The 21,213-nt window shown below is 39.4% G+C and overlaps 1 long non-coding RNA gene across 1 annotated transcript in view; it reads left to right on the top strand.

Annotated features, from left to right (window-relative positions):
* LOC307195039 overlaps positions 1–2,705 on the top strand; it is a 42,085-nt gene extending 39,380 nt beyond the window's left edge. The window contains exon 4 of the long non-coding RNA XR_013830701.1: positions 874–2,705. This is a non-coding gene — a long non-coding RNA (uncharacterized lncRNA). The remainder of the gene's footprint in view (positions 1–873) is intronic.
* The last annotated feature ends 18,508 nt before the right edge of the window (positions 2,706–21,213 follow it).

Consider the following 21,213-nt stretch of genomic DNA (forward strand, 5'->3'; position numbering starts at 1 on the left):
ATTGCTTCTCTTTTAAAAGATAAATCACTGTTGTTGGCAACATTGTGCGTTGGGTGGACAGATGATTCAAAGGCTTGTCCAGAGGAGTTCTGGATCCACCTTAAGACCTTTAGAATCAATCATCAGAATGGAAACAGTTTAATGACAGTCTGGGCAATGACCCCATTACGTCCAACAAACTGGGGAGAAAGCCTTCAGCTTGATTCACGGATTTAACTGTTGTTTCAGGCGAGGCCTGAAAGGAAAAGAGGTTTTGTCAATTATGTTTTAACAGAGTGACTAAGTTGTGAGCATTTCCAACGAAGTGTTTTTTTTTTTTCTTCAGAGGTTAGTTTTACTAGCTTTGGAGACAATGACTCAGGCATCCTTTCCTGCTTTGCTCTCTAATTGAGAGACATCATCTTCAGAAAGGGAGGGGAAATAGCCTTGATTTTGTGCAAATCCTCACTCACACCGTTCCCCTAGATGGACTTCTAGAAATGTTATCAAGCCGTTAAAGAAAGTTGATGAAAGGAGAAAGTACATGGCCTGTTACAACCAGCTTCCCGAGAAGCACGGGCCCGGCCCTCTGACACTATCTTTCAAAGGCTCCCAATGTTTTCAGACACACATTTAATCAAACACCTATTTATTCCGTGACCCCCTGGAGTACCAGTCAAGTGCTGGTAGGTTGTAAGATATACAGTTTTATCACCGCTTTCCTAACACGTGAAGAGGACCACAACCAGAGCTCATGGTGAGGCAGAGACGGTCAGGAGAGGAAAAGGTGAAAGCAATTTTTCCAAATTGGCCCAAACAAGAGTTGTGCTATGCAATTTCTCTTTTAGTCTGAAAACATTATATTGTTTAAAAACCTCACCATCTGTTTTATAGGCTTTTGGAAGAAACTGCCTCGATGCTGCATCCCAGGTAAAGGAGAGCATCCCTGCTCCCGGGACTCCAGACGGGCGGGGACACCGCGGAGATGCGGACGAGTGCCGCCGGGGAGCCGTGGCCGTCTGCAGAGGCGCTGTGATAGTCAGCCCCAGAAGAGATGGATTGTAGGGGCATTGAGGCTTCATCATCACCCAGGCGTTTTCAACAGAGTAAAATTCCTGATTACAGAGGAATGTGACGAGGTTTGTTTTACACAGTTATCAAAAACTTCCAACATTTTAAGAGACTGAGCGCTGAATGTTACCCACTGGCAGAGCGTGGGATGATTGTACTGATGTGTAACCTCTCTTTAGAGCAATAAATGAGATGCTGTATGGAAATACTAAAACAGGATGAGCAACGGGGCCGTCCATCCGCCAGATGGCTCCCAGACTTGTTTTTGTTTTTGGCTTTAAGGGTTTTGAGAAAAAAAAAAATTAGTTGCAAATATGTTGAAAATCAGAGTTCACATGAAAATGCAGATATCTGGCTCCTCTTTTTAAACTGAGAGATCTAGCAACCTGGGGGAGGCCCACATTTCATCATGATGTCAGCAAACACCTGACGCTGAGAATCCATGGACCCTTAGAGGGACATGGGAGGGAGCATTGGCCAACATCACAGTTCCCTACATTAGCTTACTTAAGCCATCTAGGTACATGCCCTGTATTTTGTTTTGAAACCCCAGTAAATAAATGGAAGCCAATAACCCGACCCTCAAACCTGGAAGATATAACTTTCACTTAAGAAGCAGCAAGGCAGCAATTAAATGGCAATGTAACAGGGAATAAAAGAGTGCGGTTTAAGTCATCCTAGGCCTGCACCTTTAGAGTTTAGAATTACCTGCAAAATAAATTGGTTGGAATAAACATGTTTTACAAAAAGAGAAGAGAAATATGAGCATTCACCCCAGACCTTGCAAAAGGGCAACTGTAGAAAGGGGACTTTAGTTTTCCTTTCTCACTCTTTAAAAATTATCTCATCGTGAATCTTTTCACAAATAATAAAGTCATGATTAGCTTCAATTATCATACCCTGTCAATTTTGTCAAACCACCTTTTCCAAAAAAAATTCTCTGGTCAGAGCCTTTAGTACTTTATTTATTTAATTTTTGTGGAGTATAGTTGATTTACAGTATTGTGTTGGTTTCAGGTGTACAGCAAAGTGAATCAGTTATACATATACATATATACACTCTTTTTAAGATTTTTTTCCCATGTGGGCCATTAGAGAGTATTGAGTAGAGGTCACTCTGCTATACAGGAGTCCTTATTAGTTATCTATTTCATATATAGTAGTGTGTATATGCTAATCCCGGTCTCCCAATTTATCTCTCCTCCCCTTTCCCCCCCGGTAACCATAGGTTTGTTTTCTATGTCTGTGGCACTGTTTCTGTTTTGTAAATAAGTTCACTTGTACCATTGTTTTAGGTTCTACATATAAATGATATCATATGATATTTGTCTTTCTCTGTCTGCCTTACTTCACTCAGTATGACAGTTTCTAGGTCCATCCATGTTGCTGCCAATGGCATTATTTTATTCTTTTTTATGGCTGAGTAATATCCCATTGTATATATGTACCACATCTTCTTTATCCATTCCTCTGTCGATGGACATTTAGGTTGCTTCCATGTCCTGGCTATTGTAAATAGTGCTGCAAAGTATAAGCCCAGGAGTGGGATTGCAGGATCCTATGTTAGCTCTACGTTTAGTTTTTTAAGGAACCTCCATACTGTTCTCTGCAATGGTTGTACCAATTTACATTCCCACCAACAGTGTAGGAGGGTTCCCTTTTCTCCACACCCTCTCTGTCATTTATTGTTTGTAGATTTTGTGATGATGGTCATTCTGACCAGTGTGAGGTGATACCTCACTGCAGTTTTTTTTGCATTTCAAAGTAACTAATTCCAGTGGACATTTCAGACCTTAGCCTATCTGGGCATTCATCCACCTCTATGGAGATCTAGACCCTCTGTGGAGATCTAGATGTCCACTCTACAGCTCCACTTGGGATCTAGATGTCCAGCATATTTATATGGAACCCTTGATTATCCCTCCAAACCTCCATCTGCACCAACATTCCCCATCTCAGTAAATGGCAACACCACCCCTCAGACTCATAAAGAAAGCTGGTCAACCTGATACCTCCCTTTCTTTTTACCTCTACATCCAGTCAACCCCCAAAATCTTGGTCTTGGTCTTCAGAAACAGCCTCTTCACTTCTTTCCCTAGTTCATCTCTTGCCATGCCCTCTCATCGGTCTTGACAGCCAGGTGACCCCTATAAACCAATAGCCTGATAATGACCAGCTCCACTTAGAACTCCTCATAGCTGCCATTGCCTCTAGAACAGTTTAGAATTCTTAACATGGCCCTCAAGGCCTCACCTTGAGCCACTTTCCCCACAACTCACTTCACGTCAGCCATGATGGCTTTGTGGTTCCTTCTTACTGCAGCTCCTTCACACATGCTATTCCCTTTCCTGAGATGCTTGTCTCTCCTCCTCTCCCTCCCTGATCTGCACCCTTCACCTCACTAACTCCTCATTCTCTTTCAGGGCTCAGTTTAATGTCACTGATTTAGTGAAGCCTTTCCCACCTCTATGAATATAAACCTCACGACACCTGGACTTTTCCATCATAGCACATATCTGCATTACAATTATCCAGTTGCTTATAAAATTTTGATATGTCTGTCTTCTTCTTTAATTGTAAGACCTATAAGTATGGAGAATGTCTGTCTTATGCACAAACACATTACAATATTCCCATCTGCCTGGCACATAGTGGGTGTTCATATGTTGAGTGAATGAATGAATAAGTATTACCTATCTGTCGGATATAAACCTTAAATGAAGAAGACCACCATGATTCAAGGCGTACTGTTTTTAGGGATCCAAGACAGCAATAGAAACATGCAGGACAAATCATAATTCCAGACACTAAGCCATAGTGATGAACAACGATGGCTAGGGAGTTTGGGACTGACATGTACACACTGCTATATTTGAAATGGATAACCAACAAGGACAGGAAACTCGGCTCAATATTATGTAACAACCTAAATGGGAAAAGAATTTGAAAAAGAATAGATATATGTATATGTATAACTGAATCACTTCGCTGTACACCTGAAACTAACACATTGTTAATCAACTATACATCAAAAAAAAAATAAAAAGTTAAAACACTCCATTTGCATGACTAATTAGTGAGATGATCATAATCACATACAATATCCTAATTAAAAAGGGCATATTCACTGCCTACAAAATCACTGTAGGGAAATCATGTCTGTACATGAAAACTTTGATGTCTATATATTTTCTTAGCCTGTTTATTTTTGGCTCAGTAACATCAGATCTTAGTTTTATTTTGACTATTGTATTTCATGTGTGTCTGTCATATGGTGGTGTTTCATATGTTGCTTGTTGTGGGGAAGAGCTAAATGATTCCAAACTAAGTTGGTTCAATATTAAAATCTCTCTCTATATTAAGTCAAATGTATTGGTTAATCTAACAAAATATTGGTTGTTTAACACTTTCAAATAATTTTCAATTATAATTGCCTGGGGAGACTGGTTTTGTCCACAGAAACAGGTCATCTTTCTTCAGTTATTCCTAAGAACTTTTATTTCATCCATGGATCTTCTGTAGTTCTTCTGATTGTTCAAAGACGTACACAGCCTTAGTTAGCACAGCAATGTTTATTGAATGTGCACTCTGTGCCAGGTACTGTTCTAAGTGCTTTATATGTGTTTATCATTTAATCTAACAAATCTATGAAGTGGGCACTACTGCCAATATATTCCACATTTTACCATATGAGAAAACAGAGGCACAGAATGATAGGTAAGCCATCCAAGGTCATCGACTAGTAAGTCATGTAGCTAGGATCTGTACCCAGGCATTCTCTTTACAGGGCCTGCCTTACTCTCAACCTCTGTGTATGGCAATAGGTCTTTAAATGAATACCTTATTTTTAACTTTAAATTGTGTTTCTATTCACGGTAACATTGCCATACATCTCCTTTAATTTTCATGGATATGTTTGGAAATTATGTCATAGAGCAAGCTATGATTCTCATGTTAATGCAATGACTTTCTATGTCACGTAATTATCATTTAGAATTTTAGCTTTATGTTGCACATATGCTATACATACATCACCAGTTAGGTTGTTATCCGATCATTTATTCCAGTTACCTAACAACTTTAAAATGGGGAATGTGATCATCTTTTTTGCTCTGCCTTCTTTTCTAACTCCATGATACGAAGGTTTATACAGGCTGTTTTATACGATCTATGACACCTCATTCTCCAGATGAGTCAAAGGTTCTTACCCAATAATTTTGAGATTTCCTGAGAAACCAAATGGCACTGAATTCTAGGCCTGTAACTCATGTCAGATTCTGCGGTTACCTTGTAACTTATCAAATTATTGTCACCCTAATCAACAGAACCTACAGAGAGAAAACTTTCTCCCTGGGTTGTTTTTCTGGTAGCTTGAAGACTGAAATAAAGGACAGTGTAAAAGTGTGCTTGAAGCAACATTTGCTTCATATATATTAAATGAATTCTCAAGGATGCACTGCCCTGTGGGAAGTCAAACCCACTGTGAAAGCAGAAAATGACCATTGACCCTTTCTTAGAGCAAAATCTCCTGCTTCCATCCCACCACTGAACTAGAGTCAAGACCCTGAGACCTGAGAGCTTCCTCGGTAGATAGATTCCCACCCCAAATGAGCCATGTACTCATTGCAACCAAAGAACCAGCAGAGATCTCTGGGGCCCTGGAGTTCCGCAGTTCCCAAGTGCTCCTGCAGCCAAGACTCCTTTTATCTCCTCTCCCACATCGCAGCTGTGGACCATGGCTTTGGAAAAAATTGTTCAATTGAACTGAATATGTTAAATATAATTAACTATATCTGCCAATGTTCTTCATCTAAGATCCATATAAATATGGATACATATATAGTCTGAGCTTCTGATCCAAGATCTTCACCCCACAATAACTTGAAATAATTACTAACCCAAGGCAAGGAAACTTGAGATTATGCAATCTTAGAAATAAAATTCAGAAATGCCCTTAGAACCTGACTGTTGTCTTCAAGGACGTTTAGGTCTGGAAAATGATGATATATCCAATCTGGCATTATACTGAAGACCATAGAGACATAGAGACCTACCCAAGACCAGACTACGGGGGAGACCAGAAACTACGCATACAACGTATCCCAAGTCTAGCCAGCTCAGCAAGGTACAGGTCAAGTCATTTGGGAGAATATTTGCTCAAAGCTGAAATGGACTATTCTGCTGAAAACCTGCTACCAAGACCAATTTCATATCAGAAAATGAGAAACAGCATCTAAAAGAAATTTGCAGGAGTTAGGTTTGCTGAGTATAATATGACACTCTGCGAAGAGGAGTGAGAATACAGAGAAGAGTCTGGACGTGGCTATGAACTTTCATGAAAAGTGGGGTAGATTAGGATTCAGCTGACAAAGACTAATGCAGGAGGTGAGAAATATTTAGAGTGAGTATTCATGTCTTTACAGAGGAGGAGGAAACCCAAGGAAAACAAATTACATCAGTTAAGTCTAACAGGTTAGAGATAAGAGAAGCAAAAGTGCCAAGGGAGATAAGGTAAACCCAAAGGGTTAAAGAGTATTAGGAGGGCAAATCTATCAGGAGGAAAGGATGATGAGAGAGAAATTGGAGCTTTTAATAAATGAGCAAGCGCCCAGAATTAATCACAACTCTGAAATATGCTGAGCTGCTGAACTCATTTTTTAAGTCAGCCCTCTTGGTGGGAAAAAAAAACAAAAACAAAAAGGTAAGAAAAAGAAGAAGTATGGTGAATTTGAAAGGAATGAAAGTCTTAGGAAAAATGCCACTGACATAAAACAGAAAAGGATTATCCATGTGTATGAGCCCGCATGAAATCAGCCCATCCCCTTTCTCTTTAATGGCAGTGGTAACTACAAGACGATATAAAACAATGAAGAAACAAGTGCTAGGTTTACTCAAGCAACTGGTTATTACTAGTTCCCAAGTTAAACTGTTTGATTGAATCAAGCCTTTTCTAGGGGTTATAGATGCTAATTTTAGACCTAGAACAAACCTCTAAAGATATTTTGGTCCAGTCCTTTAAATTTTGGACAAGTAAACTCTCACTCCCATTTTAGAAATGAAGTAACAGTGGTCACAGAGATAGTTAGTAGGTGCTGGAACTGAGACTAAAATCAAAGAGCTCTACTCTCAGGCAGAACTTTCTGGATTTCAAACTGATTGCTATTAAAAACTATCACTTATAACAAAGTGAATCAGCTATACATATACATATATCCCCATATCTCCTCCCTCTTGCATCTCCATTGTAAAGCAATTATACTCCAATAAAGATGTTAAAAAAAAAAACAAAACAACTATCACTTATTGGGTCCCCACCATGGGCCAGTACTGAGCACACTGCAGTACAAGAAATCCACTCAACAATCTTGTGACTAATATGTCCTACTCCCTTACAATGAGGAAACTGAGAACTAGGGAAAATGAATAAATGTCCAACTTTACAGTTGGTATGTGAAAATGTACTAGTTACTATTGTCTGGAAGCCTAATACAGAGATACATTCTGTTTTGAGATATCTTACTAAGTGAAAGAAGAGCTTTAAAAAAAAAGAGAGAGGTTATTCACCTTTCAAGAAGTTCACAGAAAAGCAATGACCATAGCGTTCCTTGGTTCCTTCAAATATCTTAATATCTGTAGCTATTAAGTTCCCTGCAATTTTATAATTTAACAATGCTAAGAAGACAAATGGAAACAGTGGCATCACCACATTACATTTCAATTACAAATCAATAAGCTCAAACGTGATTATCCTCAACTTTTCAGGAATACATCTATTTCAAACAAAATAAGACCCACCTGTGGAAACTAGAATCAACGAGAAAGTGACACTGTGATTCTGCACTTTCTGGGGAGAGTTCCAGCTATGCTCCCAGGCAAACAAAAGGACCCAGTGAGGAAAGAGACAGAGCTAGGACCTTCACATCACGTGGAGCGGGAAGTTTACTGGGGGATTCTTTGCTACCATCATGGCGATGCAGGAGTCACCTGAAACGTAGCAGCCACTACATCCCACTAGTCACCTGGCTGTCAGCTTGCCAACCACAATTCCCTTTCTCCAGCTCAGAGAAACAGGATATTACACTTCTTGGAACGATGAGGAAAGAATCCAGGCATGGGATGAAAAGAAATATTTATTTCTTGAACACCTTCCTCGCTGCACAGGAAAGAAATGGCCTGACAATATCTTTTTTTTTTTTTTTTTTTGCGGTATGCGGCCCTCTCACTGCTGTGGCCTCTCCCATTGCGGAGCACAGGCTCCGAACGCGCAGGCTCAGCCGCCATAGCTCACGGGCCCAGATGCTCTGCGGCACGTGGGATCCTCCCGGACCGGGGCATGAACCCGTGTCCCCTGCATCGGCAGGCAGACTCTCAACCACTGCGCCACCAGGGAAGCCCCTGACAATATCTTTAATAATAAGATACTTTACCCACTAGTAAGTTTCTAAACTCATTTTCGCAAAGGAGCACACACACTTAATTATCCTTACATATTGCTTTGTATCTTCTAAGTAATTTGCTTCTAAAGCAGCCAAACTAAGGCGTAAGCAGGCAGGCTCTGGAGGTGAAGGGTCTTGGCTTTACTCGGTCAAGTCTTCTCTCAGACCCCAGTTTCCTCATATGTAGAATGAAAATAATAATGCTACTTAGTTCATGATCATCATAAGAATTCAATGACATCAAACACATAGGATCCTCAGATGGTGTGCACACAAAGGTCTTAAGCATGATACCTGGCAGAGGGTAAATGCTCAATATACAATAGAAATTATTATAATCATTTTAAAATTAATTTAGCAGCCCACACCAATCCACAAACAAAATATGCTTTTCCCTCTTAAGGATCATTTAAATTCTCCTTTTTTCTTCTCAGTTAAATAAAATTCTCATTTTCTTTGGTAAAGCAGTTAAATGTATGCGATATCTGTTTTGCATATTTTTGAGAAGAAAGTATTACAAATATAGTTGATAGAGGGATACCACAAGTGTAGACCAAGACATGTCTAACATCTTTAACTGGGCAACCGACTAAACTCACGCTCCATCCTCAGTGCTTCTTTGAGTACAAGCATTTCTAATCTAATCTAGTCCTAAAAAGAGAGTAATTGTCTAAGCAATGGCTTTCTTGGTGTGTTATACTGACACTGGGAGATATAAACAACTAACATAGTGCTAAGCCTGATTGGTGGCTAAACCATGTCTGAACCTGGGCTTGAGTTTCATAGAAAACAGGGGATGTTTCCCAAGCCTTTTGGAGAAATGGGTGCAGATCACCAGAAATTCAGCACAAACTGTGGAGTTGAACATTATCAGTGTGAGCAAATGAATGAGCATAATAAAAATGTAATTGCTATATATAAGCAATTTGACTCCACTTCTCTGTCTTCATTACAAATCTTTCAGGGCAACAACATTGCCTCTTAATTTCAGCAGACTAGCATCTTAAAAGCAAATGCCTTCTGCCTCTGAGATATTTTGGAGAATGAAGCCATGAACCCATCCAATGCTTATGTAATGCATGGGTATTTGACATCTGCCAAACCCTCTGCCAGGGAAATCCAGACACTTGCAGCCAAAAAGTTAACAGCAAAAGAAGGCAAGGAACTCTGGAAAGTGATTAGGGAAAGAAATAATGACTAAATACCCAACTCAGTAGAATGTAGCAGGCTCACTGGGGGACTTTTGAAAGGAAGGAGGGTGAGGATGTACAAACGCACTGTACGTCTTGTCTAAGAACACTATGGTGTCGTCAGAGGATGAGTTTTAGTATTACTCAGAAAGATAATAAATGTGCCTCCCTGGAGCAGATACCATTGCTAAAGCTGATTTTCCATCATTAAAGTATTTATGATGACACAAGATTTAAATTTGTTCAGCCTCAAAGCTGGCACTGTGGTCTCACCGAGCCAGTTGGAAATCCTCTGAGCCCATGCCATATCTTACTCCCACCAGCCTTTGCTTCTCCTTCTTGCTGCCGTTTGTGTACACAGTGCTATTGTATCCCTTGCTGCGGGCCTAACAAGTTTACAACTTCTTTAAAATTCATCTAAATATGACAAATGAAGCTAGAATTTAGAAACACATTCACCAAATATTGTGCTGATTTTTAGGATGGCAACCTGCACTCTCTTCTGTCTTGGTGTTTCCTCCCATACAGATTTGCGTTCACTCTAATCCAAGAGGAAAAGGTAGACAGCTTTTTAATTTAATTTTTAGGGTCTAATTAAGGATTGGTCACCATAGAGTGTTCTGTGGTGTTTAGTTACTAAGGACAGAAATACAACTGCCTGTGAAAAGTCCACGTAGTATACAGATGGTGTTCTGAGAAATCTTAGGCTAACGTATAATCTTTCCTTTTGGTTATCCCATTGGGATTATTGAATGTAGATCTGATTTTCAAGAGGCAACTGTTCAGACAGGATTTCCATAACCCAGGCTCTCTGCCCCAGCTGACCATCAGTGACATGAAAAATTCCTCAGCAAAGTTCAGTGTGATTCTAGGCCAGAGACCAAACATAATTCCTTCTTCTCTTCACCACTCCTATTTAAAAATGTAAGCTTTTGAGTGCTTGGTCATCCTCTACAAGAATGTTCTTGCCGTCCCCCCTTGGTGCCCTGCCCTCCTGCCTGCGCGGTGGCAGCTGAAGCCAGGTCCTGCACCTCTGTCCTCACACAGGCCCCCGCTCTTTCCTCAGACATTTGCTTTTCTGGAATCTCCTCCCTGACTCAGTCCCCCCCACCAAGATTGCTGTTATCAGGGCTCAAATACCAGTCACTCCCCTATGAAGTAAGAAGAGATACCTTGGCAGCCCCAGCGAGGCAGGAAAATGCTGGCATCTCATCAGTTTTCAGGGTTAGAATTTCACTGTCAAGCTCACTATCTGCCCTTCCCTCCCAGATAAACAGGAGACGGAGGCTCACAGCACATTCCTTTCACGCTCACTAATTCCCAAAGACCACTCTTCGGTCGGACACCAGAGGATCTCTGAATCCTGTTGCTCAGGTGGTGCCTCTGGTAGAAATCAGAAAATGTCCTTCCTGTCCTCTCAGCTGGGATGCTGTGGGCAAATCAATAGCCTTGTCAGTTAACATTCAGGACTGGGCATTTTACACTCATAAGAAACCATATGTACAATTCAAGTTATTTAATAATAGGATATACATTGGAGATTCACATGCATATGAATCCTACTGCTAGAATTTCTAGTCTAAAACAACAACAGTAAATGTACTTATCTTATTCAGAAGTTTAAAATGATGTTTTTAAAAGTAAATAAAATTCAGGAGTTAAAATCTTCCATCTCACCCAAACTGGCTTTAGACAACTTGCCAACATTGTCATATTCCATGGGTTTTCCCCCTTTTGTTAAGTTAAATTCTACTCTCAGAATGCTTACTCAACAGCATCAAAAACTCATCCTTTAAATTGATCAGACACCTTGATTCGCTCCTCTCCAAAGTCTCCTGCCGAAGACAAGGGGAGTCAGAAATGTGGAATGGAGGTGGGTGTCTGCCTACAATGTCTGCTTTTCTCTTCAGTGTCTTCCCAGCATCTTGGATAAGATTCTTTTCTGAAAACCTCACATGCCATTGTACTCACCATGAATCTTCTCCATCTTCTTTGATCATCAGTTTGTTCTCACCCCATAAGTGTAGATATTCTTCTCCTTGGCCCTCCTCTCATCTGTGCTGGAACTTTCCCTTATATCAAACATCACTTGAATTTTCTATCAGCTTCTCTGGATTCACAGGTCAAACCAATCTCACCTTCTTCACGCTTCTACCCAACTTTTCCTCCTCCTGATTTCCTTCTTTATTCTCCTAGAGCCTCCTGTCCAGGCTCTAAACTTTAGAACTATCTTGGACTTAACATTTCTCTCCCTCTGTTTCACCACTAATCACTGCCACATTCCTTTTTTTTCTATGTCCTCAATGTCCTTCTCATTTTCTCTTAAGTTCATACCATCTCCACTCTCATTAGGAAGTCATTCATTATCTCTCTCCTGACCTGCTATAAGTGTTTTCTGGCAGGTCTCCCCGCTTCCAGGCTCTTACTTCTCTCCATCTCACTCGTTAGGAACTTCCTGATGCCTGGCGCTATTCTTGCCCTTGTTCTGCTCAAATGCTTTTGTTGTTTCCCCATTCTCTATGGGAAAAAAAGTTGAAAGTCTTGTTCCTGACAAATGTGACCCACTGAGGTATTTTTTTCCAATCTATATAACACTTCATTTTTCATCCTATTAAACCTTTTTACCTAGCCCCTTTTTTTTCAGTCTGAAGGAATTCCAAGTACTTAAAGATACACAGCTCTCAACTTTGTTTGGCCAAACTTACCCCAACAAAAAGCCTCTTTCCTTCTCTGCCTATCCTTCCATACCCGAATGCCATGAATTAACCCCTGATTTCTCAGATGGAAGATAATCTTTTTATCCTCTATTCGCCACAATGCATTGTACTTCCATTATGGTAGCGTATAGTAGGAAGGGATTCTTTGAACTGTAGTAACTCATTTGCCCATTTAATCACATCTTCCACATCACCAACTTGAGAGTAAGGGTTTGTCTTTGCATATATCCACAGTAGCCAGTAAAAAGCCATGAATTCAGTAGAAAATACTTGAGATGAACAAATGCATCACCTGAACATGCAAATCTCCTCACACATAAAGGACATTTTGCCTGGTCCGTAAAGCCTCAACATTTAAATAAAGTAGTATTTCTTGCAATATGTACCTCTGGTTTTTCTTCCTCAAATATGGTATAGTGAGTGTACGAATGGGAAAAGGAGATGAAGTTAAGAAACATGCCTTCAGCAATCCTGAATGAAAGAACTATCTACTCCTAGTCTTAACCATTAAATGTTGTTGCTTCATTTCACTCTGTAGAAGGCAGACTAATGACTCCCCAAGGATGTCCCCACCCTATTCCCAGAACCCATGAATATGTTAGGTTATAGTCAAAAGGGACTTAGCAGTTGTGATTAAGTTTACTAATTAGATGACCTTAAAATAGCGAGATTATTCCAGATTATCTACATGGGCCAGTGTAATCCCATGAACGCTTAAATACAGAAAAAGTGGTTAGTCAGAGTCAGAGAGATGTGGTAGAAGAAGAGGCAGGAGAGATGCCAAGTGTGAGAAGGAGTCAAACCACTATTTCTTTGAAATAGAAGGAAAGGGGCCATAAGCATCCAGAAACTGGGAACAGCCCTCAGCTGACAGCCAGGTTTCAGCTCCTCAGTCTTACAATCACAAGGAACTGATTTTTACCAACAACCAGAATGAACAAGGAAACAGATTCTGCCCTGGAGCCCTCAGAAAGAAGTGCAGTCCTGGTTAACACCTAGTTTTTACCCTCGTGAGCTCCATATCAGACTTCTGGCTTACAAAACTTTGAGATAATACGATGAATTATTTTAAGCCACAGTTTGTGGAAATTTGTTAAAACAGTAACAGAAAACTCCTGTATCCCCCAAGTGGCTATTCAGATATGCTTGACCTATGGTAGGTCGAAGTGGATAAAACTAAGAACAGAGTGTGCATACTTGTTGAATTAGAAGGCTAACGGCATGCTTGGTTATTTTTTGATATGAAACCATTCCAAAGCATTATAAGTAATGTGGCTTATTCATTCTCCTTTTTAGTCAATCACTCTTTCTACAAGCATTTCCCAATTGTCTACACTCACAGTATAATTTTTCTTAGAGTTTGTGTTTGTGGTTCAATTTCGTCACTAGCCATAACATATAACCTGGAAAATGGCAGGCACTCAATAAATATTTAATGAATAAGACTAAGTGTGACTCTGTCATTCAAACTCTCTCTACCTGAAGTTCTTCACTGGTAAGATATGGATGGTAATTTAATTTACAGGGTGGATTCAAAGACATATGCCTAAGAAATTTTTAGAAATGGGTCATTATTAATTCCCAAATATTATTTTTAAGATCTAAATCTTGATCCTTTTGTGCCTTAACTTACGTATTCATCTTTGCACTTTCCTCTAGGGTCTCTCATTTCACACAATAGCTTTTGTAAAGGACTATTATTATCTGGTTTCTTTCTGGCTCAAAATTCTCTAGTAGCTCTCCACTGCCTTTAGGGTCAAGTCCAAATTCCTCAATCTGGCATGCATAGTCTCACAGCGTGCCTATCCAAAGAATCTCCTCTCCCAGTACTTCCCAGCCTAGCCTGTACTCCCTCCCTCAATGCAGTCTCTACTCAAGTAAGGCTCCCCTCTGATCCTAAAAATGCCCCATTCACCCTACATAAAGTCTTTGATCTTGTGCTACCAGGTCTGCAGTGTCCCTGTCCTTTCTTTTCAATCCATCCTATCCCTCAGAAAGAGTCTTATATCTCCCTTCTAATAGGACTTTCCTAAATATACCAACTCAGACTAACTCCCCACTCCCAGATGTTGATCCTTATCTTGTTATAATAATTTGGCTCCAGGTCTTTATTCCTACTTATTTCATATTGGTTGGTATCCCTTCCTAGCTGTATCACAGAGAAAAGTATTCACAATTTATGATTTTTAATATCTGCAGCACCACACCCCACCTTGGCAATAATTCTGTGTTCAGAATAAATGTTGAGAAAAATCACGAACATACAGAGTGTTTACTATGATCTAAAAATCATTATTTACAATAATGATCTAAAAATCAATATTTATAATAGCCAGGACATGAAAGCAACCTAAATTTTCATCAACCGAGGAATGGATAAAGAAGATGTGGTACATATATACAATGGAATATTACTCAGCCATAAAAAAGAATGAAATAATGTCATTTGCAGCAACATGGATGGACCTAGTGATTATCATACTAAGTGAAGTAAGCCAGACAGAGAAAGACGAATATCATATGATATCACTTATATGTGGAACCTAAAAAAATGGTACAAATGAACTTATTTACAAAACAGAAATAGAGTCACAGACATAGAAAACAATCTTATAGTTATGAGGGGGAAAGGGTGGGGAGGGATAAATTGGGAGTTTGCGATTGACATAAACTCACTACTATATTTAAAGTAGGTAACTAATGAGAATCTACTGTATAGCACAGGGAACTCTACTCAACACTCTGTAATGACCTATATGGGAAAAAAATCTAAAAAAGAGCGAATGCACGAATATGTAAAACTGATTCATTTTGCTGTACACCTGAAACTAACACAACATTGTAAATCAACTATACTCCAATACAAATCTTAAAAAATAAATAAATAAAAAATAAAAATTATTATAAGTGCTCTACAAATTTTATCTCATGCAAAGTCAAAACAATCCTGCACTTGTAGGTATTGTTTTGTCTCTGTCTTACAGATAGGAAACTAAGGCCCAGAAGCTCAATATCTAATTATTTATATGCTTTTTAAAAAAAAAAAAAAAGAAATACAGTTCACATTGATGTACAATACTATGTTCCTTTCAGGTGCACTACATAATAATTTGACATTTGCATACATTGTGAAATGATCACCATGATACAGCTAGTAACTGTCTTCCCTGTACCAAGTTATTACTATTCCTTATGCTGTATATTACATCCTTGTGACTTAATTATTATATAACTCGACATTTATACCTCTTAATCTCCTTCATCTATTTTGCCCACCCCTTCACGCTCTCCCTTCTGGCAACCACCTGTTTGTTCTTTGTATCTACAAGTTGCTTTTGCTTGTTTATTTGTTTTGCTTTTATATTCCACATACAAGTGAGATAATCTGGCATCTGTCTGTCTCTGTCTGACTTATTTCACTTGGCATAATACCCTCTATATCCATTGATGTCATTGCAAATAGCAAGATTTCATGTTTCCATGGCTGAGTAACATTCCTGTGTGTGTGTGTGTGTGTGTGTGTGTGTGTGTGTGTGTGTGTGTGTGTAAAACATTTTCTTTATCCATACTTCTATCAGTGGACACTTAGGTGGCTTCCATATAGTGGCTATTGTAAAGAATGTTGCAATGAACACTGGAGTGTTTTGTTTTCTTTGGATAAATACCCACAAGTGAAATTACTGGATTATATGCCAGTTCTATTTTTAATTTTTTGAGGAAATTCCATACTGTCTTCCATAGTGGCTGCACCAATTTACATCCCACCGACAGTGCACAAGGACTCCCTTTTCTCCACACCTAGCCAATGTTTGTTAGTTGTTACCTTTTTGATATCCCAGATACATGTATCTCTTCTTTGAAAAAATATCTATTCATATCCTCTGCCTATTCTTTAATTGAGTTGTTTGTTTTTTCGATGTTGAGTTGTATGAGTTCTTTGCTTATTTTGGATATTAATCCCTTATTGGATATATCATTTGCAAAAATCTTCTTCCATTCAGCAAGCTGCCTCTTCATTTTGTTGATAGTTTCCTTCACTATACAAAATCTTTTTCGTTTGATGCAGTCCAACTTGTTTATTTTTGCTTTTGTTTCTCGTGCCTGAGAAGACATATCCAAAAATATTGCTAAGACCAGTGTTGAAAAGCATACTGCCTGTCTTTTCTTCTGGGAGTTTTATGGTTTCAGGTCTTACATTTAAGTCTTTAATCCATTTTGAGTTTATCTTTCTATATGTTGTGAGAAAGTTGTCAAATTTGATTCTTTTGCATGTAGCTGTCCAGTTTTCCCAACATCATTTATTGAAGAGTCTGTCTTTTCCCCATTGTATAGTCTTACCTCCTTTGTCATAGATCAATTGACCATATAAGTGTGGGTTCAATTCTGTGCTATCTATTCTGTTACATTGATATATGTGTCTATTTTTGTGCTAGTACCATACTGTTTTGATAACTGTAACTTTGTATAGTTTAAAACCAGGGAGTGTGATACATCAGGCATTGTCCTTCCTACTCAAGATTGCTTTTTGCTATTACGGGGTCTTTTGTGTTTCCAAATTTTAGAGTTATTTGTTCTAGTTCTCTGAAAAGGCCATTGATATTTCAATTAGGACTGCATTAAATCTGTAGATTGCCTTGGTACTATGGTCATTTTAACACTATTAATTCTTTCAGTCCACAAGCACAATATATCTTTCCATTTATGTGTGTCATCTTCAATTTCTTTCATCGATGTCTTATAGTTTTCTGAGTACAAGTCTTTTACCTTCTTGGTTACGTTTATTCCTTGGTATATTATTTTTGATGCAATCGTAAATGGGATTGCTTTCTTAATTTCTCTTTCTGCTGGTTCATTATTAGTGCATAGAAACACAACATATTTCTATATTTTAAGTTTGTATGCTGCAACTTTACTAAATTCATTTATTAGTTCTAATAGCTTTTTGGTGGCATCTATAGAATTTTCTCTATATAGTATCACATCATCTGCAAACAGTGACAGTTTTGCTTCTTCCCTTCCAAAGTGTATTCTTTTTATTTCTTTTGCTTTGTCTAATTGCTGTGGCTAGGACTTCTAATACTATGTTGAATAAAAGTGAACATCCTTGTCTTGTTCCGGATCTTAGAGGAAAAGCTTTTAGCTTTTCTCTGTTGAGTATGATGTTGGCTGTGGTTTTGTCATTATGGCCTTTACTATGTAGAGGTATATTCTCTCTATACTCACTTTGTGGAAAGTTTTTATCATAAGTGGATTTTAAATTTTGTCAAAACGTTTTTCTGCATTTATTGTGATACTCATAGGATTTTTATTCTTCAGCCTGTTAGTGTGGTATGTCACATTGATTGATTTTCAGATACTGAACCATCCTTGCCTCCCTGGGATAAATCCCACTTCATTATGGTATATGATACTTTTAATGTATTGTTTAATTTGGTTTGCTAGCATTTTGTCGAGGATTTTTTCATCTATGTTCATCAGTAATAGTGGCCTGTAATTTTCTTTTCCTGCGATACCTTGTCTGGTTTTGGTATCAGGGTGACGCTGGCTATAGTGCTCATCTCCACTTCACTTCGTTCTTCTTCTAGGGGTTTGTCTTGTTCCTTCATTTGGAATATATTCCTCTGTCTCCTCATTTTGCCAAATTCTTTGTGCTTATTTCTATGTATTATGTAGGTCAGTTCTATCTCCTGATCTTGGAGAAGCGGCCTTATACAGGAGATGTCCTATGCATCTTGGCAGTACACACTCCTCTTTGTGTCAGAGCTCTATGTCTAGGGGTGCAGCCTATGTGGGCTGCATGGGTCCTTCTGTGGTGATGGGATGGCTACTGTGGGTGTGCTTGTCAGCAGGGCTGACCCGTGGTCCCATTGGTTGCCAGGCCTTTTCTCATGGAGTGGCTCCTAGACTGCTGTGCAGTGCGGCAGTGTTCCGGTGCGGCTGGCTGTGGGGCCTGGCTTGCTGTGAGGTTGCTTTCAGCCCTGCGGTAGGGTGGGTAAGCCCCCAGCACTAGTAGGCTAGAGGGAGGACTCCAAAATGGCTCCTGCCAGCACCAGTGTCCTTGTGGTACACGAGCTTCTACAAACTGCTGCTGTCTGCTTCTCTGTGCCCAGGAGTCCTGGTTGCCTCCTGCTTTTCCAGGAGGCTCCCCAAGATCAGCAAGTGCAGCTGACCCAAGGTCTTTTCAAATTACTGTCCCTGTGTGAGGCCTTGGAGTATGTGAAGTCTGGGGCACACCCTTTAACAGCGGAGCCTCTGTTTCCTGCAGCTCTCTGGCTCTCCCATATGCAAGGCCTTCTGGTGTACACAAAGGCAGACATGCATTAAGCCAGACGCTCTGGGTACTTGTCTTTGCAGTGCAGGACTCCTGGGCTGGGGAGGCCAGTGTAGGTCTTGGAACACTTGCTCCTTGAGGAGAATATCTGCAGTTGTGGTTCTATGTTTGTGAGTCATCTGTCTGTGCGTGTGGGTCTTGACTATATTGTGTCTCTGTCCCTCTTACCCATCTCATAGTGGTTCCTTCTTTTTATCATGAGTGGTGGGAAATGTTTTCTGCCAGCTTTCAAATAGTTCTCATAGATGGTTGTTCTGTAAATAGTCGTAATTTTGGTGGACCCGTGGGAGGAGGTGAGCCTGAGTTCTTCCTACTCTGCAACTTGGCCATATCCTACTCAATATTTATTTGTTGTAGGAATTAAGAAACTATGAAAGTAGTCTATAAAATGTAAAATGATTGGAATCTGTAAAATGATTGATGATTAGACTATAATGTAGTTTATTTTAAGAGAAAATCATGCTTGGGAGGTTTGAGTTTGTTTTATTTTTACATAATGGAGGGTAGTAGATGTTTAACAAATAATAGCAAATCAAGAAGACTATGCAACATACATCTTTTAATAATAAAGTGAGGTTGAATAAATAATCAATGGCACAAGTCCCAAATACTCTTGTGTGGATTTCAGATTATATCCATTACGACAAGCTACCCTCCCCAGGCTAAAAAAGAGACTGAATTTTAGTTATGTTCGGCAGAACTGTAGAGTTGTAATCGCTCTCTGTTTCACTGTAATCTTCATTTTACCAGGTTCCTAATCCTTTGCCCTATGGAGTTATGTAGAGATTTTTTGTTTCTGTTGTTGTTGTCATTGTTGGTGTTGATGGTGGTGGTATCTACTTTATCTCAAAAACCACTGCAAAGCTCTAAGAAAAGCCCCTGTGGACACTGATGTTCTGGAAGAAAATTCAGCCCACTCCAAAGCTAAGACTTTTCATGCAAGGACTCACAAGAGCTTCACACAAGTTATGTTAATACTAGTGAGTCTTCCCAAATGCATGTCTGAAACAATCATTGTCCGCAACAATTAAGGAACTAGCACAAAATATACAAGATCCAACTTCTGGCTCCTTGAATAATGTTTACATTGTTGCCATCAACCAGGTGATAATTCTCAGCTCAGAACTCTTTGTCAGTTATCTTGCACTTTTAAATGATTTATTCACACTGAGATTAATTTATAAGCTCCATCTAGCTCATCAGGCGATAATAAAAATAGACTGTCTCAAAAGCAGTTTAAGTAAAGGTCAAGGAAATCTTAGAAATTTAGCTTTACTGAATCAAAGCAGCTGTACAAGCTTTTCCAATCAGGATGACAAAAGTGTTATCTGCAGTCCCGGGCCCCTCCCGGACCCTTTCTATTCTTATCTCCTGTGCCATTCACCACTGGGAGAAGCACAGGACCTGGTATAAATTCTATGGTGGAACATTGTTTTCAATTAAAGATAAACAAAAACATATTCCTTCCAGATGGGGATACTTGATTCTTCCTATTTTTCCATGTGAGAAATGAGGCAGAAAGATCCCGTAGTTCTTCTGAAATGTCATGAGTGTTTTACTGGGATTGGCAGGCCTCCACTCTGAAACAAGGACTGCCAGGGCCAGTGGCAATTCGCTGCCCTCCCTCTTTCCTGGCATCTAACTCACCAGCAGTCACATAAGGACACATTGATCTTTCTACAGCTTGCTGGGCAAGGTACGGCAGCGGTCTTACGAAGATAAAAGAGATTATCAACTTGCCAACATAGAATCTTCTGCCAACTTTTAAAGAGACATGAAGAGGAGGAAGAAAGAATAACAAATTATGAACTAATGGGAACCCGCTTAATATAAAAAACATAGTGAACCCTCTTCCTCCACACAGATAGATGGTTTTGCCTTGGGGGCAGATTTAATATTCTGTGGTGCGTAAGACCTAGTCGATTTGGATACTGTGGCTTCTCGGTGAACCCACTGTTTAGTGCTTGAAGTTGAGTGTCACAAATTGGCCAGCCTGAATTCATCTATATTTTGGCTTTAGCCAGTTTTTTTCAATAATTTCGCTGCTCTATGTATTTCCTTTGTGATGGAGACCCTTAGTGAAAACAGACAAAAGGCACTTTAGATCAAATGTGACCCTCAGTCTTCATGTTAGCCTACATCCGAAACAGATCCCAGAACTTGGAATATTGGCACAACATTTCCTTCAGCTGCATAAAAGTGTAGTGGAGAGGAACAAGCAAAAGACCAGCCTAGGTAATAGTGTGCAACAAGGGAGAAGATGGAAAAGGCTAGCAGAGGTTTGAGATATAAAAGCCCACACTGTCAGCAGAACATATTGAGACATATTTTCTGCCTGAAACAATAACAATCATAAATGAACTATTGTTAACACAAAAATACCAAATACTGGTAAGAGCTGTCATTTTGGTTTTCTTTACACATGATAAATTACATTTGCAAATTAGTGTCTGATCTGAGATGACATGGAACAAATGGTAATATTTACA

This window comes from Stenella coeruleoalba (genome assembly GCF_951394435.1).
Source record: "Stenella coeruleoalba genome assembly, chromosome: 12".
In the NCBI taxonomy this organism is placed as follows: domain Eukaryota; kingdom Metazoa; phylum Chordata; class Mammalia; order Artiodactyla; family Delphinidae; genus Stenella; species Stenella coeruleoalba.